Source organism: Lupinus angustifolius, chromosome LG12, assembly GCF_001865875.1.
Source record: "Lupinus angustifolius cultivar Tanjil chromosome LG12, LupAngTanjil_v1.0, whole genome shotgun sequence".
NCBI classification, from domain to species: domain Eukaryota; kingdom Viridiplantae; phylum Streptophyta; class Magnoliopsida; order Fabales; family Fabaceae; genus Lupinus; species Lupinus angustifolius.
This window is the reverse complement of record NC_032020.1, coordinates 7,824,255-7,825,034: the sequence shown is the minus strand read 5'-3', so window position 1 is coordinate 7,825,034 and position 780 is coordinate 7,824,255.

Sequence of the window (780 nt, the reverse complement as noted above, 5' to 3'; positions counted from 1 at the left end):
GGTTGAATATCCTTCAATCATCATTTGTCATTGAAAGTCTTACAATCAAATAACACTTTTTAAAGTAAGATTTTCAATAAAACATATACTGAAATTATATCGTAATCCGTGGATATACACCAGGCTAGTTCCCAGGAAAGAGAAGTGGGTCGTAAAGACACCCTTAAATACCAAGTCTTTCCTTAGATATAATATTTCTAGACATGTATTCCTACGTCATTACATTTTTCCGATAGTTCATAAATCTTATTTTTTTGTAAGAAAACAATTAAGCTAGACTAATCATTTTTAAAAAAAGTCAATTTAAAAAAAATCAATATTTTTTTAATTAAATCTTACCATTTTAAAGTAAGTTCACTTAACTAAGATTCAAGATTTTTAAACCATTTTACCATATAAGACTTCATAACACTTTAAGTTTATAAGGTCAATACTTTTAGGTAAATCTTATTATTTCAAGTATACTACTAAAACAAATTTACATGTGAAAGTGCGCATATCAAGAGAAGCACTTTGGAAAGCTTTCTCACTATGTGTTTGGTTTTGATGAGGACAACTTGTGTTTATAAGAGCTTGAAGATCATCAACAAATCAATGTGCTTAAGTCTCAAGATTGGTATTAGACTTAGACTAGTGATTAGTTTAGGTTGAGTCTAAGGCTTAGGTAAACTCAATACATGTCTCATATGCATAAAACTTTAAATCATTTTAGTTTTGAGATATGTCATTTATAATATGTTCATGCATCACATAAATACATGTAATATGTGCATCCTAGGC